Here is a 22804-nt window from a genome sequence, read left to right as displayed (position 1 = left end):
AGGGCAAAAGGCAGCTTGCTGGTCAGCGCTGCCATCAATGATAGTGGCCTTCTTAATGAGCGAGATGATATTGCCATGGGGATACATTATGTACCATTAATGATTATGCACATTAGGACATTAGGTGTGTAGTGCATCTACTACAGCCTAAAAACCAAGATCAAGCAGAAACCAAGCCACACATGACTAAACACTGAACTGAAGAGAAGACGACGGAATGAATAACGACCACTAAACCACACAGCCAGCTCGAGGAAGAAGACTGTAGGACGAAATACTCCGTGAGAGATGTCGTCTTGACATGTAAAGAAAAGGATAAAATTTCTAATCAACCTTGTCAATAAGTTTTACCAAAAACAAAGGTGAAAATGTTGAGTCCTGCTTCTGCATTTAAAAATGGAAAAACCATGGACCATGTATGCAACATGGTGTTGTTAATCGCTCACTACCTTGAGACTGCAGCAGCACAGATTGTCCGCTCTACTATATGAACACAACCGAGATAAATTGCAAAGAACTTGCAGCTGCACACAGTTTCAAAAATGCGCTTGTTTTATTCTACTTGAATAAAGCTCAATTATAGTTCGTTCCGAATCCGCGATAAATAAAAAGTGCCCAAATCTGAATAAAGCTCAATTACGGTTCACACTCTCGGTTTTAAATGTACATTCGGTCATAAATCCTTCCAGAACTATTCTCCTATTAACATTATTGCTAACCATTTTAATGAGAATTGGCTTCAAATTAAGAGCATTGGCGAGTTGATAAGGCAGAAGTAAATGCGGACTGATTGTTGTTTTGGATCAAACTCATTACATATTTTTCGGTTTCAATTCGGACTGATTCACCAATAAATAACAATGTGGCGAGAGGGAAAATAAGATGCCAAAAGCAAACATAAAATAGAATATAGGAGCAGATTTGACTAAACTTTCCTACTAACGTCCCATATCATAACCCTTTTGTTTGTGGAAGCTACAATATAGCCTCCAAATTTGGATTCCACTCAACCTGGAAGACCTCCCCCCCTACGGCGCAAAGCTGTGCAACACAAAACATCGGTTACTTAATAGCATATCGAGTTAAAGCTGAAGAAGATCGGGTAGATTGACTGACCAATGGGAACCATAAAACTGAGCATGATAAACAGAAATACTGATTAAAGAAGACATGCACCAATAAAGAAAATCACACTCATGGTTATCGAAAGCATGCAAGCTTCTTGATAGTGTGCACAAGTCAAATAGCTTAATAATTGCATCGCCAGATGCTGTAGAAAAGATCTACTTGAACGGATTGAAGGACAATGAGCTGAACTGACAAAGCAATCATGTACATTACGAAAAGAAACCATGAACAAAACACCACAGGAACTAATTGTTTTATATTGTCAATCTCAATTCCGCAATAAAAAGAAACTCACACTCTTTTTTCGATTAAGATACACACCCATGTATGCTACATGTAAAATGCAGCTTATGCAATTTCCCATTTAGGGTTTCTGACAAAGTAAGAATATGCCAGATAATTAATGGAACCTGCTGTATATCCTTTTATATTCATTCCATACCTCATTCGCCACTCATCACAAAAGCACCAGCACTAACATCGTGTGTTAATTAATGGTAACAAAATCCTTCCTACGTCAAAGCAATCCAGAGATCCAATGAAGCCTTAAAATGACAAAATGCAATCACAAGTCTAAAAACAACTGAGTGAGACATGCCTTGTGGAACAGACTTGTTGCATGCATATTGCACAACACTACCTTCCCAAACTCCAAATCAAATCTTCTTGATTTTACTGCTCCACGCTCGAGCTGCCCACGTGATCCAAATAAGCTTGCCTCAAGAACCGGTGCCTTGCAAACCGACAAACCCTTATAGGCCTTCACCTTTAGACCAATCGCTCGGCACGAAGCAAAAGTTTATCTACGACAAGCCCTTATAGGCCTTCACCTCTAGACCAATCTACTCGAGCATAGAAGCAAAAGTTAAAACTCAAAAGCATCGAGTTGGTGATTGGAAATTTTACCTCTACACTATCCAAATCAAATCAGCAAGATTACATCACGAGATAAAATCACAAATAAAATATCTGATTAGAATACACTCGGATTAGAACCACTTTATCTCCATCTCATAAAAACACCACTACCCGGCCACCATATGCTCCTATTCTCTCCATCTCCATGCTACTCCACCGGTAGGTTCATACCCGGCGCGGTGGAGCGCAACCAGGCAACCCTTGGAAGCAACAAATGTCTCACCCAAAAAGGTCCCCAAACAAAAAAAAAGGGAGGAAATTCACATGGGGCTTTTGACCATGTTTCTAGCCATGGAAACAATCATCAGAGACACATTTATTCATCTCATGCTCCCTTCTCCTCCCTTATCTAAATGAACAAGTAAATTAACCATTTTATATCGACCTGTCTCGCCCGGTCGTCGCCTGCCGCAAGGAAGCTCGGTAAAATAAAAATCCTCAAAATAGAACAATACCAGCAAATGGAATTGAAACAAAACCAAAGCAATCAAAAAAAATTAAGCGTTCAAGTACCTTTTCTAGAAAACCATATTGCCCTATATAAAGCACAAACCCCATATCAACCAACTTTCTCATCTTTACCATAACCATTAAATCAATGGACTATCATATCTTGGATGTAGGTACGCAAATACCAAAGAAAACGGCAGCAGAATAGTTTAAGTGAACATGTCCCAGGCTCCCATGATTATCACAAAGACTGCAACTTTTCATCCCTCTTTTACTCGACTGATTTTTATCCCTAGTAGAATTCTGCACATACCTGAAATAAAGCATTATCAGAACCTTATGCAGCGGCACCAAGATGGTAGCTTCTAATTACCCTCCTATATTTACACATCCTTAGCCAGTATATATGTAGTGCATGTATGGACCGAGCTGATCTGTACCGACTCACTACACCAACAAGGTGGTACATGTTTGCAAATCAACTTTATAGAAAAATGTAATTACTCTGTCTGGAAACTTTATGAACAAATATCTATTATTACCATGTATTGATCTGGTGGTGTAGCAGGTGTGTGGTACATGATGCATGGAAAGAACCATATGCACACTTTAGAGCTAAGTCTAGTCAACTGATTACGGTACAAAAGTTCAATTAGATATTCCTTAATACCACAACATGGTCTTCATTGGTAGTTAAAGAGGAATTTATTATGAAATGAAACTATATCATATATCCTTTATTAGAAGTTCCGGATATATGTATCAAATGATGCATGAATAGATGATTGCACGAGATATACTAACCCTACATATAATTTTGGCATGTTCTATGATAAACGATATACAAAGTTTGGTTCGAATTAAAAGATTGGAAGATAAAACTACAATTCCCATTGTCAAAACATAGCTCCTGCTCGACATCGCTCTCGAATAGGGTGATTGCGGTTAGTCATCACATTAATTAATCCCAAGAGCACACAAAAGGAACGAGAAAAAAGTTGACGTACCATGTGGATATCTAGGATATCAATGATGTAGCAGGAGTCAAACGGCACCTCCAATTGGTTCACTAATACATGCTTCCATTGTTGAAACAAATAGAGGGGATTAAATCAAGTGAGTGGTGTTGAACATATGCTCAGAAACGGAGAAGATAAAAAGAGCACATTGACTCACCTTGCGGCCTTCCTTCCCAGCTGTACCGCATGATGAACACTTGATCTACACATCACATGGTGTGACAAAAGCGACTGAACAATCTGGTAGAGGAGATGACGTCACCTATACATTTATAAAAGAAATTTCAATTTGAGTCAGACATTTCAACAAACATGTGGTGGGCAAAAACTACAAGCAGTGATAGCCACCTCATCTTAGCCAGGATCACATCCTGAGATACAAGAGAAAGAACACAATCACAAATTAACATCTCAAATTAAGATGAATCCTTCTAAAAATCAAGAAATAAAGAGGAGAAGGGGTGGTGTTGATTGCCTACTTGCCGCTGTGATAGCACCACGCCCGATACGAGTCGGAATAAGAATCTCGGGTTGGGGAGACCAATCGGAAGGGATGAGGGGGAGATGTGATGCATCTTCGTGTGGCACGGCGCCGGGCCGACGCCGCCCCTCCTTGATCCTCTCGCTACTCTTCCAACAAAAATTGTCTAGCAACGAGACGGAGACATGAGTAGAAGGGAAGAAAGATGGGAGTAAATCAGCTCACCGTACTTGCTATCGAGCTGGACAGGCTGCGCGCGCTCGTATGCGGAGTGCCACTCCCCGGCCCCACGTGTGCACCTGACCACCACTCCATCGCCCGCATCGCTCGATTCGCCACTGCATCCACCCTTTCTCGCGCCGTCTTCTTCGTTACATGGCCTCCTCCGTTGTTGGTTCGCGCTGCTTGCGGCGCCGCAGACAAGCAGGCGTCCCCAGGAGTCGACGAGCAGCGCACGGAGGCGGCAGTGCTCCTACCTTCCCGTCCGCCCCAGAGAAGGAAATCTCGAGCCCAGCCGGCTGTCAACGACCTTCTCCAGCCGATGCGCCGCTGCTACCCCTCTGCGCCGCCACCTTCTCCATGCGCTCTCCCCAAGCGCCTCCCACTGCGACCGTCCCCGTCCGGCCCATCCGAGCAGGAGCGTGCTCACTGCCATCGCTCCGCCGGAAGACGACGTCGAGGGCGGGAGAAGAGGAGAGGACGGGGACGAGGATAGGAGTAGGCGTCGCCGCTGCCCACCTCTGTGTGCGCTCCTGCCGCACCTCCTCCTTTCCACGAACGCCGCCGGTCCCCGTCGGGCTCCATCCAGGGGATTGGCGGTGCGCCGCGTCGGTGAGGGGCGGCGCGAGAGGAGACAAGTGCGGGGCTGTAGGATGGGGGATTGGCTGCTTTTCTCGATCTAGGGTTTCACCGTATGTGGACGCGAAGAAAGGCAACGCGAAACGAGCAGCGTCGCAGTCTCCAACCATCGGTCCCCGCGCGTAGGCTGGTCCCACGCATCGGCGACTCGGAGGAAGCTGAATAAGTGAGAAAAATATTCACCGATCGGATGGCTGTGGTGAAAAGTGGGATTGGAGATGGTGAAATGGACGACCCAGATCAATGTGCCCCTTTTGGATGGCTGGTTGGCCGGGTAGTCTAGGAACATTTATAGAAGTAATATGTAGATGTTACTCTTGTCTATTATGCACTATAGATGTTACTTTAATATGAAGTCCGGAGTCACTCTCCACGGTGTGATGGTGACGGTGTGCGCATCGTGTGTGATTCTTTTATGAAGTTGTGGAGCTTGTTTACTCCGGCTTTAGGTGTGCTTTTGTAGCCCTACACAATGAATGGTGTTTGTTATCCAACAAGAGAGTGTTTGAGAGTAGCATCTATTTATTCAATTATGCGATCATTGTTGAGAGTGTCCACTAGTGAAAGTATGATCCCTAGGCCTTATTTCTAAGCATTGAAACACCGTTTCCAACAAGTTCTACTACATGTTCGCTTGCTGCCATCTTTATTTCTGTTGCGGTCAGAAACCCACCGGCGAGCAGCGACGGGCAACACAGTAGAGCCGGGAGGCTGCCAAGACTGCGGCTGGCCCTGGTCCCTCGAGCGATGGCCCGCAAAGACTCGGCACGCACGTCCGATGCTTGGTGCAAGGGCGTGCCACCGACCTATACCTGGTCGGGAAGGTGATGGATTTGCCTCGCTTAGTTTCCTGCATGGCATACACGTAAACATTAAATACGAGCCTCGATCGGCTCTCGGAGTTATCTCGTGAATCGGCTCAAGGAGCCGATCCACCCATGATTCGTACGAGGTGTACGATCACATGGTGGTCCTGCTTGATCGAAATAAGGCTAAAACGACCTACTACGATTTAGGGTTTTCACCACATAATCGGAACATCCTACGCGTGATTGAGCCTGGCGGCCACGCACGGTGATCATAAACCGACCCTAGACAAGGCCTAAAAACCAACATGAAGTTGATCCCCGGAACATCCCGTCTAGGGCTAGCAAACTACACCCTACGTGCCATCTGGATCCTTCAACCCGTTTGTAAGGCCTAACTATGCAGATATTAAACTAATCCTTGAAGAACAAGGAGCAATCATAATGGATCGGATCTACTAAATAACGATCAAGCGGGGTGCCGCCCTTACACTAAGATAGGCGTAAGGGCGGCTAGACGTCTAAGGGTTGCATGGACGAAAGCATGTAACACGACGGAACAATGCTAACCCTAACACATCTATGATAACTACGTTGCTCGCCATCAACAAGGCTTCAGCACGAGCAACGCATGAACAACGAATAAACGTTACTGCCTAGATCGCAAGATGCGATCTAGGCAGCATGATGCTTACCCGAAAGAAACCCTCGAAACAAGGGAGTTGGCGATGCGCCTAGATTGGTTTGTGATGAACGCGATTGTTGTTTATTCCATAAAACCTAGATACATATTTATAGTCCGTAGACTTTCTAACGTGGGAATAATCCCAACCGTGCACGAGCTAAATTCTAACTAACCGACACGTATCCTACTATATTTACAGATACACGGGCAAACTAGCCCAACTTTGTATACAAGGCCGATTCATGTATTTCTTCCAAGTATATTCTTCAAGCCCATCTTTAATCGCGGCCCACCTCTGATCCGGTCAAATTCTGGTGATAACACATGCCCCCCTGGTTTTGGAAATGACAATTCCAAAATCATCCTGCTTTTTCTTCGTCGGGTCATGTCCAAAAGAGCCGATAGCATCACATCGGCCTCCACCATAAAACACGAGCAAGGCCAACCTAATTGCCCCCCCAAACGGTAACCTGCGACCTCCGCCTGAGAAAGCAACTCAGATCCCCAAATCGCCCGAACCTCAGATCTCAACCGCTCCGACCCAACTCCACAGCGCATCAAATGGCGGAATCATCCAGCGCCAACACCATGATCTCCGGCCTGAAGGTAATCCTCAATCGCCTCTTCGCCATTCGAACCAATGTTAGGATTAAACAGCAAACACCTGAATTAATGCCCTGTTACGTTATTAATTTAGGTTTCAGACATCCTGCTGCCGCATCCTTCTCTCCCAAATTCTATGTGTCTTGGCCCCCGTTCCTCCGAGAGTCCCGCTCACTTAATCTCATGTGAGGCCAATAGAATCCCCTTTGTGAACCAGAATCTAGATCTGACTTCCTGGGCCGACTGCCTGCGAGCCTGGCCTAATCCCCCTGAAGGTTGGGTGGCATGGTACAGTAGAGTGTCTAAAACTCATTATGCCACCTGGGAAACGACAGGAATAGCTGATGCTTTATCATTATCATTGTCTCCTCTTGAAAAGAATGAGAACATTCTGAAAACCATCGGCTATTTTTGGTCTGATGCATTGAATTGCTTCATGTTCGGCCATGGCCCCATGACACCAACCTCGCTCGGACGTGGCCATGATCACGAGCCTGGACATTGCATCTTCAAGCCCCTCTGCCTTTAAGTTGCCAAAGGTCCCTTTCACCCTTTCCTCTAAAACAGAGTGTACAAGCTGGGGCGCCTACCTCAGGCGTTACATGAAAACCAAAGGCCCCGTGACAGAGAGAGAGCACACCGCCTTCTTAAACTTCTGGCTGGAGCACTTCATATTCTGTGGTCCTTCACTCGCCCCAACCAAGAATTACCTTTCCCTGGCCTATGAACTCGCTAAAGGCACTCAAATTGGCCTTGGCAAACTGTTCCTTGGAGAGATCTATCGATCTCTTCAACTGATGTCTGTCAAACTGCTCTCCCAAAAGACAGTTAAAATAGGAGGCCCCTGGTGGTTTATTCAATTATGGGCTCAGCTGTACTTTCAGCACCAGATCCCAAACTTCCCACCTTTGGCCACCTGCACCTTCCCAGATGCTAATGGGAAGGAGATCCGATGCACTAGCTATGGCCAAGCTCTGTATAGCCTTCCAGGCAGCAGGCTGATCCCCAAGGAAGCAGCAGAGTGGTTCAAGATTTTCTTCCAAGGTTTGGACAACCCCCTGTTCTTCCCTTACACTGAATCAGAGAACTTTGAGAATCCAGTCTCCTTCCGTTTAGACAGTTTTGCCGATGACGCTAGCACTCGGCACTTGTACTCTGTCATGATCCGTCCTTGCTTTCTCCCGGTTGGCATGAGTACCTCCAACAGGATTATCAAGCCTGGCTATGAGTCTTACCAACCGGTGGTAGTATCCCGGCAGCTTGGTTTCGGGCAAGTGCCCCCACACTTCTTTCTCCACCACCTGACAGCGAGCAGAGCTGAACTGCCTGACATTCTTACCGGCCAAAGGTGCTATACCTTCTTTGACGCTCTGGCCATTCCAATTCCTCATAACCTCTGTTTCACCACCACTACCGATGGTTTTGAGACCTGGTGGTCCATGTGGAAGACCCACGCCTTCAGAAGAGCTCTGGGATCGTTGCTGAAGCAGCTTGATGCCGAATCTGACGTTCCTGCATGCCAGGTACCATTACATATAAATTACTTGCAATGGCTCGTGATTATTGTCTGTGACCTGACTCTATTTCTTGCCAGCAACAGGATGGCCCAGAGCCCCTGCAAGCCGATGGCTCCCCCTTCAAGTTCCTTCCACCAGCCCCGGTGGTTCTCTTTTGCCAGAGCTCGCCTCCTCTGAAGAAGGTCATAATGCAAAGCCAACCGATTTCACCGAAATCGGCTCCCAAGATTAAAGCATCCTCGGGGCCAGTTGCCCCCCGAGCCTCGGTCCAGGCGAGGAAGGCCGTGAGGAAAGTAGCTGTTAGAAAGACCCTGAAGCGCAAAGCTCCTGCCCAAGAAAGCTTGCATGTAAGCTGACTCGTGCCTGGACCAAATTTATCTGTCCTCCCAGCCCTTCGCGACATGCTTGAACTTCTTTTTACAGACTTCCACCGAAGAGAATTCCAGCGGGGAGGCACAGTCCAGCCAAAGGGACTCAAACCCGGGCGACTCCGGGAGATCCACCCCACAGAGTCAGACGGACTCGCCAGCGTCAGCTTCCGGGAAAGGGTCGACTCCTGAGCCTGTTGCTCCTCAAGCTCCGACCACAACAGGATCACGCGTGAAGCGTCGATGCGTCAAACGGGCTCGCAAAGATCCACGAGTTTCCTCGCCAAGCCAGGAGGTTTCAAACGTAGTTGCCTCACCAGTTCGTATTTCATGCCGTTCCATTGCTACTCGGATCGACTCACCATTTCTTGTGCAGACTAATGAGACTTCTAGCGGGGATGTTGAAGAGGTACTGACGCCATCCGTCACGCTAGACCTGGCCACCTCGACGAGCGTGGCTGACCAAGTGGCTAACCTGGCCAAGCCCACCGAAAAGCCGATTATCACACCATCGGCTGCTCCTCCTGCTTTGGGAGAGGTACACTCCGCTCCCTCGGTTCTACTCTTTTCTTTGTTGTATGCTAATACTGCTCTTGCTCGTCTGTCAGGGTTGTGATCTTTCAAGCTTGCTGACGTTCGACCCTGAATCCATCGAGCCAGCTATTCCCAAGGCGGGTGAAGAGCCAAGCCCTCGCACGGTCCACGGTCCCCTCCAGCGTCTCAAAGCTTTGCTCTCCTCCTCCATTGAGATTCTGGTCGAAAACCCCGAGGCAGTCAAGGGCATCCTCGAAGACATCCAGCCCCATCTCCCGGTGACACTGCAGGTTAAGCTTTGGCCAGCTGTGACTCTGTCGGTCTTCAGGTCAAGGGTGCAGTCGGCTCGTCAAAGAATTACCCTTCGTCGCGCCCAGCTCCCGTTGAGAGCCGATATTGCAGACAAGTGTCAACGGCTCAACGAGAAGAAGGCTGCTTTAGACGCCAAAACCGACACTTCTGCCAAGAGTGCCGAACTCGAGACCCTGCGCAAGGAGCTAGAGAACCTTGAAGAGAGGGTTAGGGAGACCAAGCAACTTATCCAAGACAAGGAAACCCTCATTGCCCGCTCTCAAGAGGAAGCAAAAGGCCTCACAGCCGATCTGAAGACCGATCTGGCTGAAATTCGTGCCCTGAGCAGTCAGCTGGTGACAGGCAAAGACGAGGACGACGAGGCTGAAATCGCCGAGGTAGATCGCATCCGTGCTGACGCCCTTCACGCCCTCAACGCGTTTCTTCAGTAGAGCCTCTCTGTGTAACTAATACATGTTTTACTGAACTTGCCTAAAGTCGATGGCTGTGCACCGGCTTTTTACATTCTGAAATCGATGTCTGTGCATCGGCTGTGATGATTTTTTTTACTGGCCAATTTTTCTATCGGCCCCCGATATTTTACTGCACATGTGTCGCACATGTTTATCTGATTAGGTGCCCCCCGAGCCGAATCTGTCAGGTAACTGCAGATATCGGCTCTGTAGTTAGCCAAGGTACTGTACTTGAACATCGGCATCGCCATGACTGATGTTGACTTCTTCCAGCTCGTCAGCCGACGTAAACCTGTATCCCCGCTCTCCGCCGCCCGTTAGATCGACGTTGAACACGGGCAGAACGTATAGTGAGGATAATTTTGGCCGATTTCTGGAATCGGCCTCCATGTTGATTGACTCGCTCAATGAAGGTTTTGCGACGTTTGTCCATAGATCTTTGGGGCCGATCACAAGGATCGGCCTCGCCACGTTTGTTCATAGTTTTTGCTCTTGTTACACTGGTCAGGCCGGTGGATAAGACCAGCCTCACCCCGTTTCTCGTCACGTCGATGCGCTCGCGAGCCGTCCAAAGTGATGCCCGAGAGTGGCTCTTGGCCTGCCGTCTCCCAAACGTTCATGCCGCCGTTGAAATCTCGGCTGAGTCATCTCGCGTGGACGACCTCTACTTCATCTCCATCCCACCGTATTAAACATTGGTGCATCGTGGATGGAATGCAACAATTGGCGTGGATCCAATCTCTCCCTAGCCGGACAAAGCATAGGTGCTCTTGCTCGTCGACAATAAAGAACGTCGTAGGGATGGTCTTTCTTCCTACGGCCGGATCCACGTTCAGAACACCTTGCGCTTCGTATGCTTGGCCGTTGAAATCGCTCGATGTAACGTTGGTCTTGATCGGATCCGAGCTAGAGCGTCCCAACCGACGTAGCATGGAGTATGGCATAATGTTGACCGCCGCTCCGGTGTCTACCAAGATCTTGTTGACAGAGCTGCCCATTGATATAACCTCGTAGGTACAGGGCCTTCAGTGTGTCCGTAGCTTCTTTCTCGTGGCTTCTCAAAGATAATCGGCCGTGGGCCGCAGCTCAAGTTGTGCCACAGGTGCTTCGCCCAATCCTAGAGCACAAAACTCCGCCGGAAGGATGAACACCATGTTTGTGCCAGCTCGATGTCTCATCATCGGCTTTCCTTTGTTTGGGACGCCACTCTTTCTTTTGTGGTCGTCCTTCTTCGTCCAGAGTTCGCTGAATTTTCGCGGCCAGATCAGGCCGCGCCTTCCTTAACGTGTGCAGGTATAACCTTTCAGCTTCCTCCAAACCACGTAGCCGCTGAACCCTACGCTTTTGGGAACGGCTGAGTCCATCGTGGCACCACCTTGGCCGGTGGTACTTATCTTCTTCTTCTTCATCGTCGTCTTCTAATTCCTCGAGATCTTCCACCCGAGAGGACTCGGCCGTACTTGTTCCGAGATGGGAGCGGCTCTAGACGTTTGAATACCGACACGTCCCCCGCACCCTTCTTCTTCTCTTTACATTCTGGCGCTTGCCGATTGTAGGCAATCGGCTCATTCCCGAATCCCAAGCAGTTGTCCGAAGAAAGGACAGTCCCGAGTGCCTATCCACGTCGTCTTGTTCCCTTGACTTCTCCTTGGCATGGCGCTCATATCTCTCCTCGTCGCGATCATGCCGGCGGTCTCTCCCGGCGTCTCCGCTAGCCGGACGATCTCTTTCGTCGTCGTCGTCATATCGCCGGCGTTGGTCGTATTGACTCACGTATTTGTTGAGGAGATGATCAGAGAGAGGTCGCTGATATCGCACATTCTTCACTTCTCCCTCTGTGGCGTAGCGCTTGCCATCGTGCCGGAGCCGATCGCGTGGAGCGGCTTCCTCTTTGTCCTTGTTATGAGAGCAGCTGCCCTCGTCTCTGTCCTTACCAGAGTGGTGCCTGTGTCCTACCATGTTGATGCTGAACGAGAAACCTGGCCGGCACCTCCCAGGGTAAGTGCACTCCACCATGTTAACGGCGGGGAAGGGGTGCGTGTCGACTTTCATGGCGCATCGGCTAAAAATTAACCGCCCTTGTTCTATCGCCATTTGGATCTGCCGACGCCACACCCTCGCAGTCGTTGGTGGTATGGGTGAACGTGTTATGCCACTTGCGCATGGCTTTCCGTTCAGCTCCTGTGCCGTGGGGATTTTGTGGCCTTCGGGTAACTTTAGCTGCTTCTCCTTAAGTAAGAGGTCAAAAATTTGCTCAGCTTTAGTAACGTCGAATTCAAACCCTCTTGGAGGACCTTGTGGCTTAACCCACTTGCAGGACACGGGGCTTGCCCCCCGAGTCCATTCAGCCACTGCTACCTCTTGATCTCCCGCGAGCCTTCATCTTCATCTCGCCTCAACCAGGACCACCGCACGCTTGAATTTATCCCGGTATACCTCCGGGTGGCGCCGTTCGTATAATGGCAGCCTTCGCACCATATGCGCCGCTGAAGGGTACTCCGCTTGGGAGGCCACATCCTTGATCGGTGATGCAAGACCCACCACCGCCAACTCGATCGCTTCTTTTCGCTCACACGAGCCGAATAGCATCGGTTCCTAACAGCCCCGAAGCGCCGGATGTATTCCGATACCGTTTCTCCGCGCTTCGTCGCACTTGTGCTAGATCGGCAATGCCAGTGCTCGAAGACTCGAGTGATACCGTAGGTGGAATTGTTCTTCCAACTCGCTTCCAAGTCCGGATTGAGTCCGGCGGCAGCGATGTGTACCACCCAAAAGCCGATCCCGTGAGGGATAGTGCGAAGAACCTCACACGTAGTTCATCCGATGCCGAGATCGTGCCCAGCCTGCGCCAAATATCGGCTCACATGCTCGATTGAGCCGGAGCCATCTCGACCCACTAAACTTGGAGAATTCGGGGAGCCGATATTTGGGTGGTAGTGGGATCAAATCGTACTCGTTGGGGTACGGCTTGGAATAGCCGAGTGCCCTCCTTTTCGGCACCATGCCGAACTCGGTCTCTTAAGATTGTACCGATCTGATCCGCGGTGATGGCCTGCAGATTCGAACCTCGAAGATTCGCCGGAGTGGTATACTTAGCCAGCCACGCTTGCTTCTCAAGCTCCGAGCCAACCTGCAGGAGTTGAGCTCCGGAGGTTCGTCGGAGTGGCATACTTAGCTAGCCACGTCCGCTTCTCAAGATCCGTTCCGTAGTTCCTCCCCGCCGTTCTAGAAGTCCCCACTGCTGCGGCCTCCGGTTTGAGAGAACCCAGCTCGCTGCGATCCTGGCACGTATGTGCACGTGTATCCGTGAGGGATCTCCTTGGGCGCCTCATACAAGAACCGGTAATCACTAGGGTCACCACCGATCTTGTAGACGACGTATGCCGATGAAGTCGGCACCTCTGGTGCTGCGCCAACGGCGCGTGGTCGGGACCGGAGTGGTATCTCTCCTTGGTGAGTCCCCGTAGCTGGTCCCGACGGAGAATACCGATGGCTCATGATTTCCTGGATCACCCGAAGGGCGACACGCTCCAAAGTGTTCACCAGTGCTCTCGAATGGCGGTGCAGCGAATGAGCTACCATGAAATTAATCTCCCGACGCAGAGACCTCGGTGCGTTCTTCTCAAGGGGTAGACAGTCCACTCCATCGAGCGCGCTTCGAGCGAGAACCCTTCCACTCGATGCCGTGTGAGCGGGTTCTTCGGAAAGAGCCGATGAGGTCGGCTTCGAGGATAGCTTTGACCTCGTCATACTTCTTCTTGAGCTCCTCGCCAGCATCCTCGTACGTGACCGGAGTGCACCTTCCGCCATCTCGGATGTAGACGGCGATGCAGCTTGATGTCGAAGACGGTCCCACCGGGCGTGCTGCAATGTGTTGCGGTCGAAACCCACCGGCGAGCAGCGACGGGCAACACAAGAGAGCCGGGAGGCTGCCAAGACCGCGGCTGGCCCTGGTCCCTCGAGCAACGGCCCGCAAAGACTCCGCACGCACGTCCGATGCCGGTGCAGGGCGTGCCACCCGACCTATACCTGGTCGTGAAGGTGATGGATTTGCCTCGCTTAGTTTCCTCGCATGGCATACACGTAAACATTAAATACGAGCCTTGATCGGCCTCGTGTTATCCCGTGAATCGGCTCAAGGAGCCGATCCACCCATGATTCGTACGAGGTGTACGATCACATGGTGGTCCCGCTTGATCGAAATAAGGCTAAAACGACCTACTACGATTTAGGGTTTTCACCACATAATCGGAACATCCTACGCGTGATTGAGCCCGGCGGCCACGCACGGTGATCATAAACCGACCCTAGACAAGGCCTAAAAACCAACATGAAGTTGATCCCCGGAACATCCCGTCCTAGGGCTAGCAAACTACACCCTACGTGCCACCGGATCCTTCAACCCGTTTGTAAGGCCTAACTATGCAGATATTAAACTAATCCTTGAAGAACAAGGAGCAATCATAACGGATCGGATCTACTAAATAACGATCAAGCGAGGTGCCGCCCTTACACCTAAGATAGGCGTAAGGGCGGCTAGACGTCTAAGGGTTGCATGGACGAAAGCATGTAACACGACGGAACAATGCTAACCCTAACACATCTATGATAACTACGTTGCTCGCCATCAACAAGGCTTCGAAGACGAGCAACGCATGAACAACGAATAACGTTATCGCCTAGATCGCAAGATGCGATCTAGGCAGCATGATGCTTACCCGGAAGAAACCCTCGAAACAAGGGAGTTGGCGATGCGCCTAGATTGGTTTGTGTTGAACGTGATTGTTGTTTATTCCATAAAACCTAGATACATATTTATAGTCTGTAGACTTTCTAACGTGGGAATAATCCCAACCGTGCACGAGCTAAATTCTAACTAACCGACACGTATCCTACTATATTTACAGATACACGGGCAAACTAGCCCAACTTTGTATACAAGGCCGATTCATGTATTTCTTCCAAGTATATTCTTCAAGCCCATCTTTAATCGCGGCCCACCTCTGATCCGGTCAAATTCTGGTGATAACAATTTCAGATTGCAATTACTACTTATAATTATCCATATTACTTGTATTTCACTATCTCTTCACCGAACTAGTGCACCTATACATCTGACAAATGTATTAGGTGTGTTGGGGACACAAGAGACTTCTTGTATCTTAATTGCATGGTTGCTTGAGAGGGATATCTCTGACCTTTACCTCCCTGAGTTCGATAAACCTTGGGTGATCCACTTAAGGGAAACTTGCTGCTGTTCTACAAACCTCTGCTCTTGGAGGCCCAACACTGTCTACAGGAATAGAAGCGTGCGTAGATATCAAGCTATTTTCTAGCGCCGTTGCCGGGGAGGTAAGGTAAAAGGTATTCACATCCTCCGACTACTAAGCTATTTCCTAGCACTGTTGCCGGTGTGTGAGTGCTCGAAGGTATCTCCTTTAGATTCTGCAATTTTATCTTTTTGTCTCTTGTTTTTATTTTCACTAGTTAGGCTTAATGGAAAACAACAAAAATATTAGAGATCTTTATAGTATTTATCTTGAGTTAGGACATGAGGTGTTTGAAGAGAAAATTAAAAAACCTATGGAACTTTATATGCATGCTAATGGCAATGTTATTAGTATGAATTCTTTGAACACCATTGTTGCTAATGCTATGGAAAATTCTAAGCTTGGGGAAGCTGGTTTTGAGGAGCATAATATTTTTAGTCCCCCAAGCATGGAGGAGAAAATTTATTTTGATGATACTTTACCTCCTATATATGATGATTACAATAATGACAATCATATTTTCAGTCCACCTACTATTGAGGATAAAATTAATTATGATTACAATATGCCTCCTATATATGATGATTATGGTGATGAGAATAATAATGATAACTATCTTATTGAATTTGCTCCCACTACAATTAATAGTAATGACTATGCTTATGTGGAGAGTAATAATTTTATGCATGTAGCTCATGATAAGAATGTTTCATGTGATAGTTATATTGTTGAGTTTGTTCATGATGCTACTGAAAATCTTTATGAGAGAGGACAATATGGTTGTAGGGATTTTCATGTTACTAAAACACCTCTCTTTTTGCTTAAAATCTTGAAGTTGCGCTTGTCTTATTTTCCTATGCTTATTGCATTATGCTTACATGACTTGTTTATTTACAAGATTCCTTTTCATAGGAAGTGGGTCAAACTTAAAAGTGTTTCTTATTTGCTTTTGATGCTCTCTTTTGCTTCAACTCTTATTTCTTGCAAGAGCATCATTAAAATTACTGAGCCCATCTTAATGGCTATAAAGAAAGCACTTCTTGGGAGATAACCCATGTTTTATTTTGCTACTGTTTTGTTGTGTCTTGGAAGTTGTTACTACTGTAGCACTCTCCTTATCATGTTTATTTCGTTTTTGTGCCAAGTAAAGTCTTTGATAGTAAAATTGATACTAGATTTGAATTTCTGCGCAGAAATAGATTTTTAGCTGTCACGAATTTGAGTTGATCTCCCTGTAGGAAACTCGTAAAATGCTGAAAAAATTCATGCGTGATCTTCAGATATGTACGCAACTTTCATTCAACTGGAGCTTTTCCATCTGAGCTTGTTAAGTGCCTCGAAAAAATTCGTCTTTACGGACTGTTCGGTTTTGATAGATTCTGCCTTTTATTTCGCATTGCCTCTTTTACTGTGTTGAGTGGATTTCTGTTATCACCAGATTTTGGCCAAATCAGAAGATGGGCCGTAATTGAGATGGGCTTGGAGGATACGTACACAAAGTGTCTCTGAATCGGCCTCGTGCGAAAGTTTGGGCTAGATTGCCCGTGTATCTGTACATTATGGTAGATCGCATCTTAGTTTAGAATTAAGAGATAGAGTTTGGTCGTATACGACTAGGTTTATTCCAAAGATAGAAAGTCCCCGGACTATAAATATGTACCTAGGGTTATTGAGAAGGGAGGACGACCACGTTCACAACAAACACAATCTAGGCGCATCGCCATCCCTTGTTTCGAGGGTTTCTTCCGGGTAAGCATCATGCTGCCTAGATCGCATCTTGCGATCTAGGCAGTATCGGTTTATTCGTTATCTGGTGTTGCTCGTATCGAAGCCTTGTTGATGGCGAGTAACACCCTTATCATAGATGTTTTGGGGCTTGTATCGATGCTTTTCTGAATAAGTTTGCTTAGTTATGCTGCCCCTCGATATCTAGCTGCCTTTACACCTATCTTAGGTGTAAGGGCAGCACCTTGCTTCATCTTTATTTAGTAGATTTGATCTGTTATAGTTGTTCCTTGTTCTTCAAGGATTAGTTTGATATCCGCATGGGTAGGCCTTGCAAACGGGTTGAACGATCCGGTAGTGCGTGAGGCATGGTTTGCTAGTCCTAGAAGGGATTGTTCCGGGAATTGACTTCATGTTGGTTTTTAGGCATCTTTTAGGACTAGTTTTCCATCATCTTTCGTATCTGCTAGGCTCAACTACGTGTAGGATGTTCCGGTTATGCGGTGAAAACCCTAAACTGTCGTAGATTGATTTAACTTTGTATTGATCAAGCAGGATCCCCATGTCATCGTAAATCCAACGTGAACCATGGGGCAATCGGCTCTTTGAGCCGATTCACAGGGCAACCTGAGAGCCGATCGGGCTCGCATTTAATGTTTACGTGTCTGCCATGCAGGAAACTAATTGAAGCAATCCATCACCTTCCTGACCAGGTATAGGTCAGGTGGCACGCCCTTGCAACCGCCAGGACGTGTGCCGGAGCATTGCGGGCCGTTGCCCGAGGGACCAGGGCCCACCAGCAGTCCTAGGAGCCTCCCGGCTCTCCGTGTTGCTCGTCGCTGCTCGCCGGTGGGTTTTAGCAGGCAACACATTCTGGCACGCCCGGTGGGACACTCTACAGCAACTACGTCAACATCTGCAGCTGCGATGTCGGACGAACTAGTCAAGTATGAAGATCTGCCTGAGGATCACAAGAAGAAATATGATGAGCTTAAGGCTCTCTTCGAAGCCGATCTCATTGGCTCTTTCGAAAGGACCCGTACACATGGCATTAGGTTCAAAGGATTCACACCCGAAGGCGTGCTCGATGGAGTAGATCTGTCTCTCCCTTCGGAGGAGCGCACCAGAGCTCTGCGCCAAGAAGTTAATTATATGGTGGCTCATTCTCTACACCGTCATTCTGAGAGCCTGGTGAACACTTTGGAGCGTATTGCGGTTCGCGTGGTTCAGGAAATCATGAAGCATCAGTACTCCCCGTCAGGGCCTACCCTAGGAACTCATCAGGGAGAGGCACCGTTCCACACCGCACCGCAGAATCGCCATTCACGCTTGCAGCCTCCGAGCCACGGGTTTCACCTGCATACGTCGTCTACAAGGTTGGAGGTGATCCCGGCGATTACCAATTCCCGTATGAGCCACCTAAAGAGATCCCACATGGATACATGTGCACATACGTGCCTGGATCGCAATAATTGGGCGCGCACGAACCGGATTACAGCCAGGAGGGATTTCCGGAGCAGGAGGGATTTCGGAGCAGATGCCGATAAACAAAGCGTGGCTAGCTAAATATGCCACCGGAACGAGTCATGAGAGCTCAACCCCTGCAGCTCATACCATGGAACAAATCAGTACAATCTTGAGAGACCAGTTCGGTATCCTGCCAAAGAGGAGAACAATCGGCTATTCCAAACCGTATCCCAACGAATATGATCTGATTCCGCTGCCACCCAAGTATCGGCTCCCTGAGTTCTTAAAGTTCAGTGGATCAGAAGGGTCTAGTTCAATTGAGCATGTGAGCCGATATTTGGCGCAGTTAGGCATGATTTCAGCATCAGACCCGTTACGTGTGAGGTTTTTCGCGCAATCTCTCACAGGACCAGCTTTTGGGTGGTACACCTCATTGCCACCAGATTCAGTCCGGACATGGAAGCAACTGGAAGAGCAGTTTCACGTACAATACCACTCAGAAGCTACCGAGGCTGGCATTGCCGATCTGACGCAGGTCCGGCAGAAGCGGGGAGAGACGGTGTCTGATTACATTCGGCAGCTTCAGGACTGTCAAGAACCGATGTTATTCGGTTCGTTTAACTGAGAAAGAAGCAGTCGATCTGGCAGTGGTAGGCCTCGCAGCGCCGATCAAAGATCTGGCTTTCCAAGTGGAATACAATTCACTGGCACACATGGTTCAGAAATTAACATTATATGAACAGCGCCACCCAGAATTGTACCAAGACAAGTTCAAGCGCCCGATAGGCCTGGTCGAGGCAGAAGAAGTTGAAGACTTTGCAGAAGACCAAGAGGTAGCCGTGGCTGAATGGACTCGGGGGGCAGCTCCCGTGTCCTGCAAATGGGTGAAACAACAAGGGCCTGCAAAAGGGTTTGACTTCGATATAAGCAAAACTGAGCAGATATTCGATTTATTGCTGAAAGAAAAGCAGTTGAAGTTACCCGAAGGCCATAAAATCCCTACGGCGCAAGAAATGAACGGGAGACCGTACCGCAAGTGGCATCACTCGTTCACCCATGCCACCAATGACTGCAAAGAGTTGCGTCGGCAGATCCAAATGGCGATAGAACAGGGCCGTCTGATCCTCGGTCAGTTTGCCATGAAAGTAGACACGCACCCCTTTCCTGGTGTTAACATGGTGGAACTCAATCACTCCACGGGGTGCAAGCCAGGTTTCTCATTCGAAGTTAACATGGTAGGGCCTGTAGACCGCCATGGCAAGGATAAAGAAGACATCAGTCACTCCCGTGGCAAGGATAAGGAGGAGGCCGATCCACGCGACCGGCCCCGATATGATGACAGACGGTACCTGATACGTCTCCAACGTATCTATAATTTTTGATGTTCCATGCTTGTTTTATGACAATACCAACATGTTTTGTTCACACTTTATATCATTTTTATGCGTTTTCCGGAACTAACCTATTGACGAGATGCCGAAAGGCCGGCTCGTTTTCTCGCTGTTTTTGGTTTCGAAATCCTAGTAAGGAAATATTTTCGGAATCGGACGAAATCAACACCGAAAGTCTTAGAATTCCCGGAAGCTTCCGAACACCGAAGGAGAGTCGGAGGCGGGCAGCAGGGGGCCCACACCATAAGGCGGCGCGGGTGGCCCCTCGGCCGCGCCAGCCTATGGTGTGGGGGCCCCAGCCGCCTCCTTGCGCCGCCTCTCCGCCTATATATTCGTCCCTGACCTAAAAACATCGACGAGTTCGACGAAACCCACAGAAACCTTCCAGAGCCGCCGCCATCGCGAAGCCAAGATCTGGGGGACAGGAGTCTCTGTTCCGGCACGCCGCCGGGACGGGGAAGTGCCCCCGGAAGGCTTCTCCATCGACACCGCTGCCATCTCCACCGCCATCTTCATCACCGCTGCCGCTCGCATGAGGAGGGAGTAGTTCTCCATCGAGGCTCTGGGCTGTACCGGTAGCTATGTGGTTCATCTCTCTCCTATGTACTTCAATACAATAATCTCATGAGCTGCCTTACATGATTGAGATTCATATGATGATGCTTGTAATCTAGATGTCATTATGCTAGTCAAGTGAATTTTACTCATGTGATCTCCGGAGACTCCTTGTCCCACGTGTGTAAAGGTGACAGATGTGTGCACCGTGTGGGTCTCTTAGGCTATATTTCACAGAATACTTATTCACCGTTATGAATGGCATAGTGAAGTGCTTATTTATATCCCTTTATGATTGCAATGTGTTTTGTATCACAATTTATCTATGTGCTACTCTAGTGATGTTATTAAAGTAGTTTTATTCCTCCCGCACGGTGTAATGGTGACAGAGGTGTGCATCCGTGTTAGTACTTGGCGTAGACTATGATTATGATCTCTTGTAGATTATGAAGTTAACTATTGCTATGATGGTATTGATGTGATCTATTCCTCCTACATAGTGTGAAGGTGACAAGTGTGCATACTATGTTAGTACTTGGTTTAGTCGAATTGATCTTTCATGCACTCTAAGGTTATTTAAATATGAACATTGAATTGTGGAGCTTGTTAACTCCGGCATTGAGGGTTCGTGTAATCCTACGCAATGTGTTCATCATCCAACAAGAGTGTAGAGTATGCATTTATCTATTCTCGTTATGTGATCAATGTTGAGAGTGTCCACTAGTGAAAGTGTAATCCCTAGGCCTTGTTCCTAAATATCGCTATCGCCGCTTGTTTATCGTTTCTATCGTGCTACTACTCGCTGCAATACTACCACCATCAACTACACGCCAGCAAGCTATTTTCTCGGCACCGTTGCTACTGCTCATATATATTCATACCACCCGTATTTCACTATCTCTTCGCCGAACTAGTACACCTATTAGGTGTGTTGGGGACACAAGAGACTTCTTGCTTTGTGGTTGCAGTGGTTGCATGAGAGGGATATCTTTGACCTCTTCCTCCCCGAGTTCGATAAACCTTGGGTGATCCACTTAAGGGAAAACTTGCCGCCGTTCTACAAACCTCCGCTCTTGGAGGCCCAACACCGTCTACGAGGAAAAGGAGGGGGCGTAGACATCAAGCTATTTTCCGGCGCCGTTGCCGGGGAGGAAAGGTAAAAGGTACTCACACTCCGGATCTCGGCTACTAAGCTATTTTCCGCGCCGTAAGTACTCGAAGCTATTTCCTTTAGATCCTGCAATTGCATCTTTTTGTTTCTTGTTTACACTAGTTTGGCATAATGGACAAGAATGAGCTTCTTATTCTATTTCCCGATTTAAAACATGGATTGTTTGATGCGAAAATTAAAAAACCTATGGAATCTTATTTGCATGCTTGGTAGTAATATTAGTATGAACGCTTTGAACACCATTGTTGATAATAATATAGAAAGTTCTAAGCTTGGGGAAGCTGGTTTTCATGATCTTTTTAGTCCCCCAAGCATTGAGGAGAAAATTTTCTTTGATGATACTTTGCCTCCAATTTATGATGATTATAATGATAGTAGTATTTTGTTGCCGCCTGTTATGGAGGATGAATTTGATTATGATTACAATATGCCTCCTATATTTGATAGCTACTTTGTTGAATTTGCTCCCGCTACAACTAATAAAATTGATTATGCTTATGTGGAGAGTAATAATTTTATGCATGAGACTCATGATAAGAATGCTTTATGTGATAGTTATATTGTTGAGTTCGCTCATGATGCTACTGAAAGTTATTATGAGAGAGGAAAATATGGTTGTAGAAATTTTCATGTTACTAAAACACCTCTCTATGTGCTGAAATTTTTGAAGCTACACTTGTTTTATCTTCCTATGCTTGTTACTTTGCTCTTCATGAACTTGTTTATTTACAAGATTCCTATGCATAGGAAGCATGTTAGACTTAAATGTGTTTTGAATTTGCCTCTTGAAGCTCTCTTTTGCTTCAAATACTATTTCTTGCGGGTGCATCACCAAAACTGCTGAGCCCATCTTAATGACTATAAAGAAAGAACTTCTTGGGAGATAACCCATGTATTATTTTGCTACAGTACTTTGTTTTATATTTGTGTCTTGGAAGTTGTTTACTACTGTAGCAACCTCTCCTTATCTTAGTTTTGTGTTTTGTTGTGCCAAGTAAAGTCGTTGATAGAAAAGTTCATACTAGATTTGGATTACTGCGCAGTTACAGATTTCTTTGCTGTCACGAATCTGGGCCTAATTCTCTGTAGGTAAC

General features: G+C 47.5%; 1 long non-coding RNA gene across 1 annotated transcript; it reads right to left on the bottom strand.

Moving 5' to 3' along the window:
• Positions 1-2687: 2687 nt before the first annotated feature.
• On the bottom strand, positions 2688-4017 carry LOC124670615. The gene is made up of 5 exons (XR_006992594.1): positions 3995-4017; positions 3864-3886; positions 3673-3777; positions 3504-3575; positions 2688-2809 (listed from the first exon to the last, which is right to left on the bottom strand). It is a non-coding gene; the product is annotated as an uncharacterized LOC124670615 (long non-coding RNA).
• Positions 4018-22804: the final 18787 nt, after the last annotated feature.

The sequence above is a fragment of the Lolium rigidum genome, chromosome 7, assembly GCF_022539505.1.
Source record: "Lolium rigidum isolate FL_2022 chromosome 7, APGP_CSIRO_Lrig_0.1, whole genome shotgun sequence".
NCBI classification, from domain to species: domain Eukaryota; kingdom Viridiplantae; phylum Streptophyta; class Magnoliopsida; order Poales; family Poaceae; genus Lolium; species Lolium rigidum.
This window is presented reverse-complemented; position numbering and strand designations above follow the sequence as displayed.